The following is a 20,786-nucleotide window of genomic DNA, read 5'->3' as shown; positions in this document are numbered from 1 at the left end:
TGAGCAGAATCCTGCTAGAGGGCTAGCCAGAGTTGATTTTTTTCTGAGTGCAGGTGTCTTAGTTAGGGCTACTATTGCTATGATAGCAACATAACCAAATAACACCGTAACCAAAGAAACCTGAGAAGGAGAGGGTTTATTCACCTTAAGCTTCCACATCACAGTTCATCATCAAAGAAAGTCAGGACAGAAACTCAGGCAGGGCAGGAAACTGGAGGCAGCAGCTGATGGGGGCGATGGGGGGATGCTGCTTACTGGCTTGCTCCTCATGGCTTGCTCAGCCTGCTTTCTTATAGAACCCAGGACCACCAGCCCGGGGGTGGTACTACCCACGATGGGCGGGACCTTTCCTCATCGATCGTTAATTAAGGAAATGCCCCCAGGCTTGGCTACAGCCTGATGTTGTGGAGGCTTTTCTTCAGCTGAGGCTCCCTCCTGTCTGGTGACTCCAGCTGGTGTTAAGTTGACATCAAACCAGCCAGGGCAACAGCTTTCTCAACGTAGGTGCTCCAGCACCGTGCCCACCCTGTTCTGTTCTGGGTCTCCGTTATATGACGTCAGCCCCGGTAACTGGTGAAGGACATCTCTGGAATATGTGAGGGCATATCGAGAGCCACTTGCTGCTTCAAGCTCTCTGCACGCTTTATGAAGTGTGGCCTATTTACACTCGTCTTTAGCAAAGCTGTCGTAGATCCGCCAACCCAGTGCTTGCAAAAGTCCTTGTATTTTATCTGCAAGTATGATGTAGCCACGCCTGGAATTCTCTTCTTGGGGTGGAGGTCAGGGCAAAAAGGAAACCATTCCATTGAAGACTGGCCCTGGAATGGTGTCTGCATCAGAGTTCTTCTTGAGTCTCTTTGAGATTCTTCAAATCCGGGACTTGGCTGGGGAGTTGTCCTTAGCGTTTGTGAGGAGCGACTGAACCACACTTACAGAGGGTGAGAACCACGAGGCTATAGAGGGGCGGTAGTCACGAGGGTATAGTGTTTCTTCTTGGGTGAATACCAGAGTTATTTCTCTTGGTACCGATCCACTCTCTAGGTGGGAATGTTTATTGTTCATACTAGTAGGTAAGTTTGTCATTTTTTTTAAATTAATGAATTTTTAAAATTTGTATACTAAAACAAAACAAACACACACAAAACAAATTACTTCAGTTTATAAGGTGGCTCAGTTGGTAAAGGTGCTTCCTGTCAAATCTGCCACGTGAGCTTGATACCTGAAACTTACCTGGTGGAGGAACCAGTTCATGTCAATTGTCCTCCGACCTCTCCCCCAAACACTCACACACACAAGCACACACCATCGTTTTGTTGACCTTAAAAAATTCACAAGTTGAACAAAATGCTTCCTTTGTCATAATAACTTGCTTAGCAAGTTGAAAAAGGCCTTTGATATAGGGTGCAGTTTTCCCTGCCGTATGTGCCCACCGCTGAAGCACAGTTGACCGAAGCCAGGGACGGGCAGTCTGTAAGCATTTTGCTGTAGCTAAGCCGGGGGCTGACAGAGGTCGATGATAGTCATTTGTATATAAAGAATTCATTCCCGAAGCCTTAGCTATCACATACCAAGAAAGAGGATTGTGAAAGGCAGGGACAAGCTCAAGAGCGTCCCAGCTGCTGTGGGTACGTTTGGTATGTGTAACTCTGCCTGCCAGTGTTTACCACTCGGTTGTCTAAACAGAACTCGGCGGTGGCGAGGAAGGATTAATGATCCCGTCCAGCAGTTATCAAGATGACGAGTGGTCATGCCGACGAGCCTTCCCCTGAAGCCTTCGGCTTGGAGATCTTCAGCTCTCCTCTGAACTTGCACTGTTGGCGAGCTCTGACCGGGGATTCTGTGCTGCCGAGATCTTGTGAAGAGAGAGGCCTAGCTAGAGTGTTTTCCAGGACTCTGGAGGCCCTGCTGCTCCCCTTCGCTGTTTCCAAGCTCCTTGGGCCTGGCTATGGCAATAGCAACCCCTAGTGTGTTCCAGGGTGAAAACAGGATCCTAGCTAATAAAGTGAGGTGCAGCAGGGTGTGAGAAACAGGCGTCTTGGTGTTTATAAAGAAATGGAGCTGGGTCTGGATGTGTAATATCGTCGTCGTGTTTTCTAGGTTTTGACAGCTGGGAAAGAGAGAAGACGGCAGGAAGGCCAGCTTTAGATTACTGTCGAAAAATGTAGAGGCTGAGAAGATCATAGAGTAGGAGGTTACTGGAGAAGGGAGCTGTTCTTGTGAACAATTTGCCATTCTTCCAAAGACTGCAAAACTTGGCTGTGTACAGGGAGAGTGCTTAGGGCATGGTCACAAACGTCGCTCAGATTGGAGGCCTATGATGGGGACCAAAACTGAAATTCTAGAGATGCCAAGCAATAAGACCATCAAAGTGTGACTAGCTGATAGATATTTACTAATAATAGATTTTTGATGAAAAGGACTAGGCCTAAGTAAGACAGGGAACTAAAAAGGAGGTGGTGGTGGGGATGGACTACAGGGATATGGGGGTGGGTAAAATAGGCCCCACTTTCATAAAGCCTATATTTTGCTCAGTTGCCAAGGATCAGCTCGTCACAGCTCAGACCTTGGCGTTCGAATGTTTCAAGCGTGAGTCATACACAGGCAGAATGTGATTTGAGGGTATGGAAAGCGCCCATAGCTCAAGACTTTGTCTCCTGCTTGCCCTGTATGTCTCTTCTGAAATATTTAACCCCAAATGCCTTGTCCATTAAAGGGCTGTTTTCTAAAGAAGCGATAATGGAGCCAATTACTTTGCCTGGTGAAAATGAAAAACTCAAGGAGACAGGATGGCAACAATGAGGTGTGTGAGTGTGTGTGCAAGTGTGTGTGTGTGTGTGTGTGTGTGTGTGTGTGTGTGTGTGTGTGAATCCTGAACCTAGGAGTAGTGAGCTGTGGCTTTGTGAAGTGTGTTTCTCAGGGGCAAGTTTTATTCTCCTGTAGAAATAGATGCATTGATTCCTGCCAGGTCCTTTCTAGCTCTAAGAAGCATTCTGTCATGTGAAGTGGGTACCATCTGAGAAGGTACAAGGCACAGGACATCTTGGGGACCCTATTGTTTGGGGCCGAGGGTAAGACCAGACCGAAACTGGAAAGCAAAGAGGGAACATGAAGAGGGAATATGGATCTGATGATCAAATCCAGGCTGCTTAAACATGTTTCTAGGACATTTATTCCCAGACTCAATTTCTGCTGGAAATTGCTTGGGCGTGAAGGTGGGAATGTGACTGTGATTGTTGTAGGTGTGGAAAAGCACGATTAGTTTTACCTCTGTAGTTCAAATTATTTTTCAGAATGACTCACAAAGCCCCCAACTGTAGTCCCCATTCCCAATTGCAATGGCTGCTTAAAGAATTACGTGATGTGGATTTTCTTGCTGTATGGCGTGGTTTTGTTGTTGTTGGTTTTTTGTTTGTTTGTTTGTTTTGTTTTGTTTTTCCCATTAGCATTCTTGTTCAGGGCACAGTCCTGCAGCCTAGGACTCTGATGCCTAGAAAGCAAGCCATCCACTTTGGGTTGTATCTGAAAAACCCAGTTAGATTATATTTTAGGACATGGCTTTTCAGCTTGCCATATGAGTTCCAGTACAGAGACACTCGCTGGTTCCTGGTTGTTCTCCTGATATGCGTGTAACTTTACAACTGTTAACTTTTCTCCTTAAAAAGAGGCAATGTGAAACCCGTGGACTTCTTTTTTTACTTTTCTTTCTTTCTTTTTTTTTTTTTTTTTAACTAAAACTGTAACTTTACAGACACAGGCGATAAAGGACTAGCCAAGGCTTTCATGAGGGCTGGTGCTGTTTATCAATGTGCTGCTGGGTTCCTGGGCAGGTGGAGGGTGTTGAGCCCGGTCTCTGCAGGTTCTTGGCAGGGTTTCCTTGTGTGGTGGCTCCTCTTTCTGCAGGGTGTTTGCTTCTCTGTGAAAACCAAAGTGTCACGTGAATAGGAGGGGAGGATGGAATGTGAGCGAGGTTTTTTAAAACTTACAGCATCCCTTCCAACACCTGGACCATTAAAAAAAAAAAGGACAACTATTTTCGATGTTGGGGATTGAGCTCAAGGTCTCGTGCTTCCTAAGCACACACGTAGCCCTGCTGACTTTTCAAGAGCTATCATGGACCGTCTGAGAGACAACAAATAAATAAATAAATAGAAAATGCTGGGTGGCTTTGGAATCTTCTATGTGTGTGCTCTGCCACCTGCTGGAAAGGAGCCTGCTTGGAACACGGAGAAGCAGAGCAGAGCTGCTGTGGAGTTGTGTGTGCAAGTGTGTATGTGCGAGTGTTTCCTCTGTCCAGCTCCCAAGGCTGGGCAGAGGAAGGCGAAGACCTAAGGTCTAAGTGTGCCGTTTTCCATTGACTCTCACAAGCTGGGAGCTGGTTATCACACAGGGATTTCCCCTCTGTCCTGTTGAACTCTCTCTCCCAGCTCAGGCCCCAGGCTGCGTTGGGAACTTGTCTCATATCCTCTTCAAGCCTCCTAACTCTGGGGATCCAGTATGCTGACCGGGACTGCCCTAAACTACTTCCCATTGGTTAAAAATGAAAACACAACGAAATATTTGATCCAGGTTAGGTGCCTTCATGAGTAGGTGCAAGTCAATTGACCTACTCAACAAAGAAACACCCCCCCCTTTCTTTCTGTTAAGATTGTTCTCTCTCTGCTCCTGAGTGCCAAAACGGCTTTTTATTAAATGATGCAGATAAGAGGTAGAAAGTACTGCCCTCTGAGCCAAACTACTGCCGTCTCCAGAACTTGAGATAAGTTCTATGTACGCGCTGGAGTGCATCATGATGGAGCCCGGGGTCTGTTGACTTTACCTCCTGGAAGGAAGGTGTGGGAGAGTCGAGAGTCACTGAATCCACACTTCTGTCTTTGACCGCTTTCCGTAGCCAGATGCATACAATTCTGCCCTGATTGCACATGGCCTCAGAGTCTTTGGGAAGGGCTGGAGTATATACGCTGGGGAAGATTGGGGGGGGGGGTCTATCTATGTAGCTATGGGGAAGCCATCGTCCATGTGGGTGACGACGTCCCAGTGTGGCTGTTTTGGGGTTCTGTCAATGTCTCTACTCATGCTGCAAACATAAGTCCAGTAATCTTTTGGGTTCCCCAGGGTAAAATCTGGTGGAATCAAAGCTTTGGTTCGTCATTGGGTCTTGGGGTGTGGGTGTAGGGGTAGACATTTACATTTCCCTCAGGGAAGGAATTTTGGTGACAAGTTAAAAATGTTCATTTTCCCGGCAAAAGAAAGTGTGAACAACCATAAATCAGTCTCTGGACTCTTTACAAATGTTTCCCCATCTATGAAATCCCCTGTTTGGATGATCACAGGTTTTAAACCCTATGACCTCACCTTGTCTTTCATGAGACAACTTGTCCAGAAAAGGAAGGCCAACAATTCTCAGTTGTAACTTCCATATTTTCCCTGGCAAATTCTCCATAGAATTTTCTGTGCCGTGACCCACATAGGAACACAAAAATAATAGTGTGCTGGGATGAGGGTAATGTTTCTTCACTAACTGGGTCGCTGCGTTAGAGATGGATTCTGGTCTGTAGTAAATGCTTGGCCTGATTTCACAGCCCCTTGGATCATTCTCTTTCCCTGGAGTTCTGACTGGAGTGTGACCTTCCTGGCTGGATGTGTGTGTATGGGACTCCCAGGGGGGAAATCTTAGATTTTTGGCAGCCAGGCCCTCAAGGCAACTGGGACAGGATGTGGAGGCCCAGATTCCCTGCCTGTTGAAATTTCTCAAACACTCAATACTTTCAAAATATTTTCACACAGGAACGCAGCATTTTAATATCCATGACTAGCTGAAAGAAAATACCAGCAACTAAATTAATAAAACTGACTTCATTCTTAAGGGATAGCATTATAAATTTCCCCTAGAAGTTTCAAAGTCTTAATTCAAGCAAGCTTGTGACAATTAAAAGAGGGAAACATAGAGCTACCCTGATTGAGGCAGGCTTGGAAGTTGGCTTCATGTAACCAGAACTGAACATTGGTAGTAGAGAAAACCTTAGTTAAAACTTACTTTGAGAAGAATTTTAGTTAAAAAAGCATAGATAGTTGTGATCTGAGTGGGTGGAGGCTGGGAAAATAGATTCGTACTGAAGCCAGAACACACGATGACGTCATTGTAAATAGATGTTCCCAAGGAATAAAGTTTTTTTTTTTTTTTGTATATTTATTTATTGATAACAGCAGCTTCTGAATGATTGAGAATCACCATGATTTCGGGCTATGGGTTTCTCATGAACACATACAGGAAGTTGCGTCCTCAAGGCCACGTGGAGAAGGTAGAAAAGGCCCCCTGCTTTGTTTCAGATCTATATCATCTGGCAAATACTTTGGACTTTTTAATGTTTTCAAAGAAAGGCATTAAAGTGTAGGAAAGAATCTCAACAAAACCAAACATTTGCAGCCAGAATGTTGATAAAGACCCAGGTATTTCCCTGCTCATCCACCCCAGTCAGATAGCTGATAGAATTAATTTACTTTAAACTCTTTAATTACAGGTGGCTAGGTAGGGACCGGGGAGGTGGCTCAGCGGTTAAAGGGACTTGCCACCAAGCCTGCCTACCTAAGTTTCATCTTTGAAATGACAGAAGCTGAGGACCAAAGTCTACAAGTTGTCCTCTGACCTCCACAGGCGAGCTGTGGCGTGTATGATTCCCCCACAATAAATAGAAAAAAAAATGTAATGATTGTTTTAAGAGGTGACTGGAGAGAACTTAGCCTGTTAACCAAGTCTTTCCAGACAGCATTTCCTGGAACCCTGTGCTTTGCTTCAATTTTTCCTGCACTAAAGAGCTAATGGGATCTCAACATCACTTGCATCTTAAAATCCCAGTGTGTTTCAGCAACAACTGGGACTGAATTTCCTAGGAAAATGAGGAAGAAGGCAAATATCAAGGTTGTGCCTTTCTGTCCCTAGGTCACAACCTTCTGTTAGTGACACGGTCCTGTGCTTCTTTCCCTGTGAGGTCAGTTCCGTGGTCTCCTTTGTCTTCCAAAGTGTCAGCTAGTGTAAACAGGGAGAGTGATCCAGCCTGTATTTCCACACTTGCAGCAGTGTTACCAATTCCACACTTTGCAACAGTGTTACTATTTCCACACTCGCAACAGTGTTACCATTTCCACACTTACAACACTGTCACAATTTCCACACTTGCAACAACGTTACCATTTCCACACTTGCAACAGTGTTACCAATTCAAACACTTGCAACATTGTTACCATTTTCCACACTCACAAACAGCGTTACCATTTCCACACTTGCAACAGTGTTACAGCTGAGGAGTCAGTTTTCTTGTCTCCCTTTTCCTTAGTCATAGCTCTGCTGGTTCAGAAGGGGGACGGAAATTGTCAACAACTTCCTGTATGCTAAATGTATCACACGTGTAATTAATGTATCAGATGTATAAGTTATTCTTGGGTCGGTTTGTTCTTTTATTTCCAGGTAAGGAAAGAACGGCTTATGGAGAGCAGTTAGAGTTTGCATCTGAAATGCCTCCCACAGGCTCACATTTTGAGCCCTTGGCCCCAGCTTGTTACTTCGAAGGCTGTGGAGCTTTTTAGGAGTTGGTGCCTGGCTAGTGCTAACAGGTCCCTAGTAATGGGCCTCTGGAGGTCATAGGCCATACCCACGCCTGGTTCTTGTTTAGTTCTGTGCTCATGGTCTGCTGCCATGTGAACAAATGTCTGCCACACGCTCCCGCCACCAGGACCTCTGCCATGTGTCCTTACGATGACAGAAGGAAACTTTTGAAATGGTAAGCCAAAATAAACTTTATCCCCATACATTGTTCCTGTCCTGTGTTCTGTAGTAGTGAATAGCACACAGAGATGTTAAAAAAACTCTGGGTTTCCATAGCAGACAAGTGGAGTTGGGAACCGATACATTTCTGGCCTTGTGACTCGGGTTTGAAACCATATAGCCAGGTGGCAGGATGCTACTTAGAAAGGGCGTTCCCAGGCTGCAGGACCCAGCTGCCCATCAGCAGGGGCTGTCTCGTTACCCTCCTCCATGTCCAACACTGGGAGCCAAGGAGCCAACTACCCTCCTCCATGTCCAAAAACTGAAAGAAACAAGGAGCTAATTTAGAGGTCCCCAGAAAGAACCTTACAAAGGCCAAAGGGTCTTGCTCTCTAACTCAGGACCATCTGCCATCCCCAAGGCCCTTCTCTAAGATGTCTTAGAGTCACATGACACAGTCCACAAATATACTTTCTATGTGAATATGCAGACAATAGGAGCTCCATTATTGTCCACTGCCTAGGCGGGCAAGCAGGAAGCCTCCACATGAACATGCCTGCCCAGCGTGGAGGCAAACGCCATCTGAGGCTTTATACTCACCATGATATTTTCCCTTTTCTGCTGACTTGGGCAAAGTCTCAACTTTTCTTTACAAAAGATCAAAACTAAAACTTTTTGGCTGCCCTAATCAGGGCGTCACTCGGGGTTGGCTGCCTCTCAGAAAGGACAGGCGAGGCTGGCCTGGACTCTCCTCTCTAGGCATTCCAGGAAATGAAACCTCCGCAGAAGAAAGAGCCTTCGTACCAACAGCTGCCGTTTTCAGGCCTCACCAGAGAGGCTGAGGCAGGCTGGATTGAGTTCAAGGGCAGCTGCAGAGAGAGACTGTCTTAAAACAAATAATCAAGGAAACCAACCAAAAGAAATCAGCCAACCAAATAAGCACTCACTGTACCTGATGCCAAGCAAAGGCTGTCTTGGGGGATGCCTTTGGGCTTCCTGGTTTAGGTTTAGAAAACTGCCCCTTGCGTTTTAAGCCATTGGCCTGTATATGTGAAATTATATTTGGGTATAAAACTTATCCTAAAAAGTGGGTGCATTTTGGATTGGTTCTGTGTATGAAGCTTAGTCGCTGTCTAATTTTGTTGACTATGAATTGTCTAGAAGGATGGTTTTACGGAACATGCATATTCTGAACCTTGTTTGTGAGAAAATCACTTTAAAGGAACATATTTAAATGTCTCACTTCCAGAAGGACGGAAGCATTTACGTTTTTCTCTATTCTTTCTTCCCAGATGCACAAGCTTCTGAGATGGCCTCTCAATGTATAGGCATCATCTCACAGGTTTTATTCAGACCATGACTTTTTTGAATACCTCAAAAATTCAAATGTCTCATCACAACAAAATATCACAAGTGCCTTAGGAGTTTTAGAAGGCGGGGTGAGCATGATCTGAATACACTGTATGTTGGAGGCTATGGATGTATAGTCTCGCCAACATAATCACCAAACATGAGCTAGACAAGGGGACACCATCAAACACGCCAAACCGGATGGGGAAAAGCCCACAGGGCCTCAGCCCCAAAGCTGGGAGCTGGAGAGACGTCCCTGCTGAGGGAAGAATACAACAATTGGTTTTCCATTGCTAAACAATCAGCGCGTGAGCACACACACACACACACACACACACACACACACACACACTCACACACATATAACATTATACAGACTCAACAGGTTATATTTAGGGATTATATATAATATATAAGAATACAAAAGTACATATATGTATACAATAACAATCATGATAAAAGAGGCCATGGATTTCAAGGCCAGTGAGAAGGGGTGTATGAGAGGGTTTGGAGGGAGGAATGGAAAGAGAGAGATATTGAAATTGAATTACAATCTCAAAAATATTGAAAACAATACACAGTATGAAATTCTCAAGGAATTAATAAAATATTCTATTAATAGGAGTTTTAAAAAGAAAGATATGATCAAGGTGCTGTCTTTTCCCATTAGTCAAGAAGTAGCTGCTTATTTCTAAATCGTTTCAGAAAATAAAGCCTTTTCATTTTAGCTTTTGCATATTATGGACCTAATTTCTAATGTTGTTTCATTATGGCTAAAGCCTATTATTTTTTATGTAATATTTCATCTTTCACTGAAAAGATTCTTTTCTCATACAATATACCCTCATTACAGTTTCTCCTCCCCTCCCCCTCCAATTCAGATCCACCCCCTTTCTGTCTCTCATTAGAAAAAAAAAATAGGTTCTAAGAGGTATCAACCAAACACGACAAAATAAAATATAATAAGAAAAACAAAACCCATCACATCGAAGTTGGACACTGCAAACCAACAGGAGGAAAAGAGCCCCAAGAGAAGGCACAAGAGTCAGAGGCTCTTGTCTGCACACACAGGAGCCCCATAAAAACACACAACTGAAAGCTATAATACATAGCAGAGGACCTGATGCAGACCAGGGCAGGCCCTGTGCTTGCTGCTTCAGTCTCTGGGAGTTCATACGAGCTTTGCTCAGTTGATCTGGGGGGCTTTGTTCTCCTGGTGTCCTCATCCCACTGGCTCTCACACTCTTTCCATTTCCTCTTCTCTCTGAGCTCTGTAGGAGGGATTTGATGGAGACATTCCATTTAGAGCTGTGTGTCCAAAGGTCTCTCTCCCTCCCACCTTTCCTCCCCCCCCACCCCACTCTCTCTCTCTGCATAATGTCTGGCTGTGGGTCTCTGTATTGCATCATCCCTCAGCTTTCCTGGTAACACAGGCAGTGCAATTTGGAGTGTACCAACCACATGGGGCTCATTCTTAGGGCCATCACCAGAGAAGCTTCCTCCTGTGGCAGACGGGAATAAAGCTGATTATTTTAAACATCTGGCCTCAGATGCTCATTATAATGCTGTTTCCCCTCCTTCCTAAGAGCAGGTAGTGTCACTCACAGCTGACAAGTAGAGTTAAGTAGACAAGTTGTGACTCACCACCAGCCCAGCCCAGGCCTCTGGCAACAAGTGGTTCTTCTGATCGCTCACTAAACCGCATTTGTATGGGAAACAGCCATCAAGGAAGAATTTAAGTATGTTGACAGTTTTATAGGCAACATATATAGAAACCAGAGGATAACCTTTTCATGTATCAAACATTCTAAAATAGCGGTGGGGCCAGAGACACAAGGGACCCGAAACCTGAGACTTTTACTTTGTGCACGTTGTCTGATCAGGGGCCATGAAAGTACAGTTGGTGATATCTTGTCTATATCTTAAACCCCAAGTTGAAGAAGGAGAACACGGACATCTACATTTAACATGTACCGATGATACTAAAGAAAGCTGTGAGCATTTGGGTCATAGGATGAATAGATCAGGGCTGGGGAAGCAGCTTAGAGGTATGACATGTGCCTAGCACCCACATTCACAACACTGCACAAAAAAAAAAAAAGGCACATGGGAAAGGAGGGAACCAATCTGAAACCGAACAGGATTAAGACAGGTAATGTCTGCCTGGGAACATACAGCCATTTCTGTGGATGTGGGCAGATAGCTGATGCTGAGGACTGAACTGTAGTCATAGGCATCAAATATATAGAGGTCTGTGTCAAGGATTATGACCCTTTTCTATTACCTTTGCTATCTCTTGAAGGAGGAAGGTTACGATTTCAATTACTCCACAGACCATGCAGACAGCATATTGTTGACCAGGTGAACTGTGTGACAGTGATTAATATTAGCCCTTCTTGTAGCTGGGTGTTGATATAAACACACACACACACACACACACACACACACACACACACACACACACACACCTACTTTTAGAACATCTTATGGCTATATATCAACAATTATCATCACATTAACTTGTTGAGCTCCAAGAGAACTTCACAATGCAAGTGAAAGGCAGGAAAAGAGGGACCTCGTGATCTGTATTAATTGGGTAGCAGCCTTGTTTGTCTTCTAAGAAGCTTCCAGCAGCATTGAGATTGCCTAGGTCAAATTGTTTCTAGACCCCATGAGGTCTCAGATAACCAATCTGTATTAAATATTAATATAACTTAGAAAATTCTTCATGTGCAAGACAGTTGGAGGAGACACACAGAGGATGCTGTCTGTTATTCATCTATTTTTGACCAAACAACCATTCACATTTGCTTTTCAAACTGCCTACTCTCTCTCTCTCATTCTTGATTTCAGTTCCTGATGCAGTCCTTGTCACCTGCGAACTCTAGAACCTTCTAAACAAGGTGCTGGGCATGCACACGCAGACCCACAGATTCCTAAAGCACAGATGGGTAAAGCGTTTCTCAAGAGACCTCCACTGGGACATATTATAGCTAACTTACTTAAAGTCTAGGATGAGGCATGGTTGCTGGGCAGGGTGTGTAATGTGAAGCAGTTTTGGCCAGCCACCTGGAGCTCAACAGCGTTGCCAAGATGCCCAACCTAGGCCTGGGTACCTGGAAGTCCCTTCCTGGCCAGGTGACTGAGGCCCTGTTGACATTTGGTACCCCCACATTGACTGCGCCCAGGTGTACCAGAATGAGAGAGAGGTGGAAATGTCCCTTCAGGAGAAGCTCAAAGAGCAGGTGGTGAAGCACCAGGAGCTCTTCGTCGTCAGCAAGCTGGGGTGGAGGTTTGACGAGCATGGTGAACAGAGCCTTCCAGAAGACACTCAGCTGTCTGCCGCTGGGCTGCCTGGACCTCTACCCTATTCACTGGCCAACAGGCTTTAAGCCTGGGCCTGATTACTGCCCACTGGATGCATCAGGAAACAAGATTCCCGGTGACACCAATTTTGTGGATACTTGGATGGCCATGGGTCAACTAGTGGATGAAGGTTTGCTGGAATGGATTGGTGTCTCCAACTTTAACCCTCTTCAGATGAAGAGGCTCTTAAACACACCTGCTTACAATGTAAGCCTGCAGTTAATCAGATGGAGTGCCACCCGTACCTAATTCAGAAGCTGATTCAGTACTGCTATTCCAAAGGCATCGTGTTGACTGTGTACAGTCTCCTTGGTTGTCCTGGCAGGCCCTGGGCCAACCCTGAAGATCCTACTCTCCTGGAGGATCCCAGGATCAAGGAAATTGCATCCAAGTACAATAAAACTATAGGTGCTGATCTGGTTCCCTATACAAAGGAAGTTGGGGGTGATCTACAAGTCTGACACCAACATGCATTGTTGAGAACTTGAAGGTCTTTGACTTCGAGCTGAGCCGTGAAGATATGACCACTCTGCTCAGCTACAACAGGAACTGGAGGGTGTGTGCCTTGACGAGCCACACTGAACACAAGGACTGCCCCTTCCACACAGAAGTCTGAAGCTGTGGATGCCTGCTCTTCCCCAAGCGACTGGCACCTGTTCTTCCTGCCCCTTCTGTTTTTGCAGGTGTCGTGTGGCCTGTGTCCCTCTGTGATGGCGGAACCTTGCAGATCAGACAATGAGGGGTTGATGTAGTTTGATGTAGGCTCTGGAAAGTCGCATCAGTAGCAGAGGTGTTTCTTCCAGCCGTTCTTGGTCTTTCTTCTTAACCCCCCTGGAGAATGTTTAACACAAGTACCCTTTCCAAGCAAAGAGAAGCAAGATTTATAGTCCAGGTGGTGTCACTAACAGTTAAAGTTTTGAGTGCTTGGAACTGTGATCCTTTGGGTTAGACTTCTGTTTGTCTCAAAGAAACACTGCTTTTGTGACCCCCCCCCCACAAAAAAATGTCCAGGATGAGGAATTTTTTTTTTTTTTTTTTTTTTTTTTTTTTTTTTTTTTTGGTTTTTTCGAGACAGGGTTTCTCTGTGTAGCTTTGCGCCTTTCCTGGAGCTCACTTGGTAGCCCAGGCTGGCCTCGAACTCACAAAGATCCGCCTGGCTCTGCCTCCCGAGTGCTGGGATTAAAGGCGTGCGCCACCACGCCCGGCCCAAGGATGAGGAATTTTTAAGCAGGAAGATAAAATAGTTATGGGATTGGTAAATAAGAGTCTTGTACTGCTGGCCCTAGGTTATTCTCAGGCGATTAATGACGGAGACCAGTGTATGTCTACTGGCCCAAACATTTGCCCATTTGATTGCCCAATGCCTACTGGAGGGTGAATCCATGAATGGAGCACTTTTTGCCTTTATGCTCTCAACTATCTGTCTGTTTACATGGGTCTTTTAATCTCTTGTCTTCTGATAGATTTTTCTTTTCAGGCCTTTGGCTAGATAGTTATATGTTTAACCTTGACAATCATTGAAATAATTTTGGTCACTTGGCTTCTGTACTGCCCCCTGGCCTCTACTGGTATTGGGTTTTCTCAAATCATTATTATGTTTCACAGCTTCCTCCGCCTACTATAGGTTCTGAAGGACTGAAGTTTTGGGTGATTCACCTTTACCAGAAAACTCCTGCTGGTCTCAGAGAATTAAGCATCTTCTTGGCTCTTCTACCAAGCGTTTAGCATCACAGAATGTATCTATTCCAGCATGGCCACTTCTTTCAGCCTCTTTATCTCCTCCTCCTTTATAGGTCAGTATTTCAGTATGTCCACTTTTCTGAGCATCAGTTGTGGATTTTCTAGGCATCAACAAGACAACAGGTTGGTAGAACCTTAGCAAGTTTACTGGATCCTTGTTCTTGCTTGGGTGTTAAATTCTGCATCCCCAAGTCACTTTATGCTTCATACAAGTCTTGTGTTTCATCCTCCTTGATCAGGCACCCTCAAAATCCAGCTACAGAGGTCCTCCCAAGGTCTCGCTGGGACATGTGCGTGGATTTTCACAGCTCCCTGGGGGTGTAATTTCATTCTTCTCTAACATGTTAGCACAGCTTATGCTGGAATTTATCCCTAGTTATCAGCTTGGCAGGGATCAGTGTGGGGCAACACCTAAAGGTGACATGTTTGCCTTGTAACAGAGAAGATTCTGACTAATCGTCCCGTGTGGGAGACAGGCTGGCTCCTCGTAGACAGAGGTGGGCTACTTCTGTATGCTCTGAGTGCTCCAGTGAGTCTGCAGATAGCACAGTGGTCAGGGACATTAACCCAGTTCCAAGGCTTGCTAGAATAGGCCTTTTATAAAATATGCCTGTTCCGGCTAGGCATTTAAATGCTTTTGGAGGCACCGGAACGGCTTAGTCAGCAAAGTGCTCGCCACGTGAACACACGACCCGAGTTCAGATCGCTAGCACCCACGGAAAAGAGACAAGCATGGAGCGTGCACACCTGTAGCCCCGGCTCCATGGGGGCAGAGACAGGAGGGGGTTAGGGGCTTTCTGGCCAGGCAGCCTAAAGAGTCAGTGAGCTCCAGGATCAGTAAGAGTCAAAAAATACAAGCCGGGCGTGGTGGCGCACGCCTTTAATCCCAGCACTCGGGAGGCAGAGGCAGGCGGATCTTTGTGAGTTCGAGGCCAGCCTGGGCTACCAAGTGAGCTCCAGGAAAGGCGCAAAGCTACACAGAGAAACCCTGTCTCGAAAAAAAACCAAAAAAAAAAAAAGAGTCAAAAAATAAAGATTGGTAGTAATAAAGGAGGACCAATGCTGTGACCCATGGCTTGCACACACACACACACACACACACACACACACACACACACACACACACAAATATGTATAGTACATATACTACATTTACACAACAGTAATAAATATTTATAGGGCAAGCCCAGTGTCTCCTTTTCCACTACGGGCATGAAGAGTCTCTTTGTAAATTACCAAAAAGGCCGTTAGATTGCGGTACTTAACTGTTAGCACGCATTCTTGGGTGCTTAGCTAATTCTTGTGTAGGGCAGGGTAACAGTGATGACCAGCCAAGCCCGCTGTCCTTTATGCTCGAGTCTACATAGTAGGAGACTGCTCTTTAATGGGACGTGTTCCCATATCACTACCAGTAAAAACTTGAGCAGCTGGTCCCTGCCTTGTGCCAGGGACTATTCATGATCTAAAATCACTTGGAACGAAATCTTTGCTAGATGAGTAGTGGATGATCCAGCCTAAAAATCCCTTCTTCCTACCTGCTTTTCCACCCCAGCTTCAAGTGTGTCTGCTCAAGCTCCACAGATATAGATAGGAGAAAGGGGAGAAAGGGAAAGCATAGACTGGACATGTCTGTCTGATACCCGTGAAAAGAAAGACTGTGGGACGGGTATGGAGAAACACAGACTGATCGCAGCTCCCAGGAAGTCTTACCTGGCGAATAAGGAGACAGGGAGGAGAGAGCCTTTGGGAGAACCCTTGAACTCCCGAGGTAGTTGGGCATTGGTTGAGAGCAGTTCAGGGAGATTACTGTCTTGGTCTGAATGCTGCCTTAGAGCCTGAGCATGCGATCTATTGGGTACTACCAGGCTACACACCCCAAAGCAGGGAGGCCCAAATGGTACCCCCACAGTTGGTTGTCCCTTATGAGTGGCTACATTTCCTATTGCATAGGACAAAAATCACAGGATCACGTTTCATTTTTAAAGATCCCTCACTTCTCACTGTGTCAAGACAACTTGTGGCCAGTCTCTGAAGTCCTCCTGTCTGGCATTAGCTCTCACTGCCTTCACTGTCAGAGACACAGGGAGAAGATGGCCATCTGCAAGCCAAGGGATGCTTGAAAACACCAGAAGCAGGGGACTGGAGAGATGGCTCGGTGGTTAAGAGCACTGACTGCTCCTTCAGGAGACCCAGGTTCAATCCCCAGCTCCCACATGGCAGCTCACAACTGTCTGTAACTCCAGCTCCAGGCAGTCTGACACCCGAGTTGAAACACCAGTGCACATTAAAAATAAATAAGTAAATAAAAGACCTCTTCTCTACATCGGTATTAAAAAAAAGAAAATACCAGAAGCAAGGAGACAAGACCGGATCAGGAGGGAGGGGAGCATGGCCCTGCCAATGCTTGATTTGTAACCTTTAACCTCCAGAACTAGGAGATCACAGATTTCTGTTAGTTAAGTCCCCAGGCTGTGCTCTGTGACAGAGGCTCTGAGAACATGTTGCAGACACCGTCTCTCCTGGATATTATGACGAGAGCTTCCCTGTTAATCCCAGATTCAGTCTCTTCCAGTAGAAATCCCCTTTCTCCTATCTGCATCCGTGGAGCTTGCGCAGACACACTTGAAGCTGGGGTGAGGAAGCAGATAGGAAGAGGGGATTTTAGGCAGTAACCGATTTCCCTTCATCTAAGGCAGACTGTATTCCTTCTCGCCATAAAATAATTCATACTTATAACTTATATGAATTAAATAACTCACAACTCAGACTATGTTTTACAAAGCAGTCTTCACAAAGGCTTCAAGCCACCTCTGCCACCTGCTCTGGGGTGCTCGTCCTCAGCTCCCAGGCCAGCCAGGTTCTCTCCCACATAGGAAGGAGCCTTTGCAGAAGCGACTTGTCTCACTGCCCTTCCCCCAGTGCCCACCTGGCTGTTCTCTGACATTTTCCTGGTCTCTGTTTAGCTCTTCCCCTTGTAAGGAAGTCTATCCTGACTTCTGTGTTTCAAGTCAAAGTCACCCCCCACTGTACAATTGATTGCCCCCCCCCCACACCGTGGTAGATAATGGCACCCATTAGCCAGCTGTATTATATTTTCCCCCATAGTACTTACCACCTAACATTGGCTATGAGTTATTATACTTATTCCGGATCACTTGTCTCCCTTTACTAGAATGCAGATGGTAGGGAAAGGAATTTGTGTTTTCGTCTCTCTCCAAGGAGTCAAACGGCATCTTGTTTTAGCAGTTGATTAAAGTTTGCCAGGTGAAGAAGTGGACTTTCCAAGCTAGAAACCTGAATAGAATGTTAAGCTCATAGCCTGGTAGTATATAGCAAGTTCCCTACTATTTAATATCCTTTGTTGTTATTGTTGTTTTTCTTTTGTTTTTTTTTGAGACAGGATTTCTCTGCGTAGCCCTGACTATCCTGGATCTCACTTTGTAGACCATGCTGGCCTCAAACTTACTGAGATCCACCTGCCTCTGCCTCCCGAGTTCTGGGATCAAAGGTGTGTACCTCCACCACCCGGCTAATATCTTTTTTAAAAAACTTTTTTTTTATAACATAATTCTTCATTGATTCTTTGGGAATTTTACGCCCCAATCCTGCTCACCTCCCAGTCCCTCCACATCCTCTCCCATCCCTGCAGCAGCCCCTCAGGTCCCCCCAAATCAGTTAAAAACCAAACAAATAAAGACCATCTCCCTCCTCCATCTTTCCAGCACCTCTTCACTCATCCTAGTGGCATCGGGAGCTGCGGTGTGTCACACAGTCCACCCTTTTGTCCACTCAGCCCACCCGTAAGACGCTCATCGCAAGGAGTCCTTGGTCTGCTTCAAGGCCTCTGGCCTCTGGCCTCTGGCCTCTGGCCTCTGACCTCTGACACACCATCAGCACTGGACCCTCACCGAAACTCCTCTTGGGTGTCCTGCTGTTGCCCCAGTCAGGGAGATCCTGTGGTGATTGTTCCACAAGACCAGTCCCTTCACACACTCCAGCAGGTCACAGATGGGGTGGATGTTAGGCTGGACCAACCCAAGGCCCAAGACGTGAGTCTGCGTGGTAGCTGAGCTGGTCGGGACCACCAGGACAGCCTTCCTCAGGTGAGGGGCAGAGCTAGTTTTCCTAGGCTCATGCCACTGGGGCCAGCTCTCCCATGCCCATGGTGAGGGGTGGGGCTGTCTCTCCTGAGTATGGGGGCAGCTGTCCCATGGAGGGTGGGGCCAGCTCTTCTGCTGCAGTGTCCAGTGAGGGGCAGGGTGAGCTATCCCAGGGCCAGTGAGGGGCTGGGCCAGCACAGCAACTATGACTCCTTCTGGCAACATGGGCCATGGACATCATCACAGACCCCAGCTGCAGCAGGACTCTAGATCCAGATATGGCCTCAGCAGCTCTAGGCCAGATGTCACTATGGCCCTGGTGGCAACATAGGCCACCCAGATCAGTATGGCCCTGGTGACAGCTGGCCCTCAGACACCAACGTGGTCTCAGGTGGCTGTCCAGACCCTGGGTCAATTTAATATGTTGTTTGACTCTTATACCCAGAAGAGACTTGTTTATTTCCCCAAGATAAATAAGAAAACATCTTATGTTGGGTACAGGATCAGAAGGGAATTGCATTTGCTCCGGAGTCTTCAAGGACCCAAAGTCTTTGGGATGGAGGTAAGCAAATACATGCCACCGACTGTCTCCTTGTAACGGTTCCCCACTTTTATGTCCCCCCACCCCGAGGTAGGGAAGGGATGCATATGAACAATGGCAGGTCTGTGTAGATTTATCTTCTTTCATTTGGTGCAAACAGGCTTTCTTTGATGTGAAGCCGAAGTGTGTTTTATTTAGAACTAAAATCGTACCTTTCCTACCTTGTCTCTGACCACAGAGTGTGTGAATTTTGGATGAAAAGAGTCGTCATCTGGAAAATGACGATTAGCTTTCTAAAACGCAGACATTTCTATTAATGAAAAAGTGCAGCCATGCGAGTGTCTGACTAATTCTAATTATCTCCAGGCAAATTCCATGAACACTTGTACATTAAAAAAAAAAAATGCTGCTGGCAAAAGAAGCCCCCACTCAGGCGACAGCCGAGGCTAGTGAACAAAGAAAAACAGACGAGGCGATAACCTGACTGCTCTTAGGTCAGAAAATGGGTATTTGCTCTGCTAAGTATTAGTGATGGTTCTAATTCTACAATTTCTATTTATAATCTATCAAAAGAGAAGATTTTAAAAAGTGGATCCGGGGCCTGGAGAGCTGGCTCAGTGGTTAAGAGTATGCACTGTTCTTCATGAGGCCCTGGGATTGGATTCCAGTGCCTCTACTGGGTAGTTCACAGCTGCCTACAAACCCAGCTTCAGGGGCTCTGACATCCTCTTCTGGCCTCCATAGGCCTTGCACACATATGCACAAACCCACACTCAGACACACAAATAAGAATAAAAATAAATCTTAACAGCAGATCCATGTTGTATTTTATATTGAATTAGTTTTCTTTGCTTGAATTAAAAGCCGCCTCTCAGCATTCTTGGTTATGACTTAGAAACGTTGAGTGGTGTCTCAGGGAAGGGGTAGTTGATGGATTCACAACACACTCCCACTGTTGGGCGTGTTTACATATGCCCGGCGGACCTGGACACTTCGCCTAGCCAGTTCCAGGTCAAAGTAGTCATTTACAGGTCAAGGCGACTCGCGTGACCAGGATCCGTGACTTTGCGTGGTTATGTAAGTGTGCAACGTAGCCATGTGATCTACGCACGTGGAGTAGTGACGTCGACCTGTGCACGCCCAGCCTTTATTAGCCAGCGTCATGTTCCCGGCTTTCTCTCTCTCTCTTCTTCTTCTTCTCTACACACGTGTCTTCCACAGGCCTGGGCACTCTCTGTCCCTTTTATTTTAATAAAACTCTTATTAGCGGATTCTGTCGTGTTTCGTGACATTTCCTCGCAGGGTAAGAGTGCCGCAAAATAACTAACAGTAGTGTTTCGGGTGTACATCTGTTTTCTCACTCATTCCCTTATCTGTTCACCGTTGATTGCCTCTTATATACCACTGTGGATGATGAGGATAAATATTCTCTAAGCATCATGTTTTATTTACAAACTTTCCTGAAATTAGCCTGGAGGTGAAATGAACTAGTTAGAAGCTGATACAATGACTGTAATTTTTCATTAATAAAAAATCACTCTGCATTCTTTTCTTTTTAATTTTTATTGATTCTTTGTAGATTTCACACCATCATTCCGATCCTATTTATCTCCCTGTCTCCTCGAATCTGCCCTCTGCCCTTGTAACTCCCTTAATCAAAACTAAATTTAAAAGAAAAACCAAAAACCCAACAAAACAAACAAACAAAACAAAACAAACAGAAAAAGGAAAGAAGAAGAAGAAGAAGAAGGAGAAGGAGAAGGAGAAGGAGAAGGAGAAGGAGAAGGAGAAGGAGAAGGAGAAGGAGAAGGAGAAGGAGAAGGAGAAGGAGAATCTTGTCCTGGAAGCTGTCGTGTGGCCCACTGGGTCACAGTTTACCCTTTAGTCCGTTCATCTTTACTTGTGTGTGTTCATTGCTGTGAGTCATTGT

General features: G+C 45.7%; 1 protein-coding gene and 1 pseudogene across 2 annotated transcripts in view; both read left to right on the top strand.

Moving 5' to 3' along the window:
• The first annotated feature begins 807 nt into the window (after window positions 1-807).
• The window catches only part of Akap6 (A-kinase anchoring protein 6), a 504,011-nt gene continuing 484,032 nt past the window's right edge, over window positions 808-20,786 (top strand). The window contains exon 1 of the mRNA XM_076550667.1: window positions 808-938. The gene's annotated coding sequence lies outside the window, so the exon portion shown is untranslated. The remainder of the gene's footprint in view (window positions 939-20,786) is intronic.
• Window positions 811-13,494, top strand: LOC102903172 (aldo-keto reductase family 1 member B1 pseudogene; annotated as a pseudogene). Its single transcript, XR_013044299.1, has 2 exons — window positions 811-938; window positions 11,963-13,494. The product of XR_013044299.1 is annotated as an aldo-keto reductase family 1 member B1 pseudogene (transcript).

The sequence above is a fragment of the Peromyscus maniculatus genome, chromosome 14, assembly GCF_049852395.1.
Source record: "Peromyscus maniculatus bairdii isolate BWxNUB_F1_BW_parent chromosome 14, HU_Pman_BW_mat_3.1, whole genome shotgun sequence".
Taxonomy (NCBI): domain Eukaryota; kingdom Metazoa; phylum Chordata; class Mammalia; order Rodentia; family Cricetidae; genus Peromyscus; species Peromyscus maniculatus.
Note: the sequence above shows the minus strand (reverse complement) of the source record. Positions and strands in the feature narration are given on the sequence as shown.